This window comes from Mus caroli, chromosome 3 (assembly GCF_900094665.2).
Source record: "Mus caroli chromosome 3, CAROLI_EIJ_v1.1, whole genome shotgun sequence".
NCBI classification, from domain to species: Eukaryota; Metazoa; Chordata; class Mammalia; order Rodentia; family Muridae; genus Mus; species Mus caroli.
The window spans coordinates 123400980-123401334 of NC_034572.1; positions in this window are offsets into that span (position 1 = coordinate 123400980).

Here is a 355-nt window from a genome sequence, read left to right on the forward strand (position 1 = left end):
TCTGCAGGAGAATGGATGCCAGTCTGATACATGGACACCATCTGCAGGAGAATGGATGCCAGTCTGATACATGGACACCATCTGCAGGAGAATGGCAGGTGGTCAACTGCCATGTCTTTTAGTAACATTTAGCAAAAAATAATCTTTGAGACATTGTCTTACTATGTAGACCAGGCTGGCTTTGAACTCATAGAGATCTGCCTGTCCTTGCCAGGACTGAAAGCATGCACCCCTACACACAGCTGCAGAGAATATCTAAGCAATGGAGTCTGGAAAACACTGCTGAATTTAAAAACGTCATATTGCAGCTGTTCAGAGATGACATAATTCACTCGTTCGTCAAATATTTATGGAG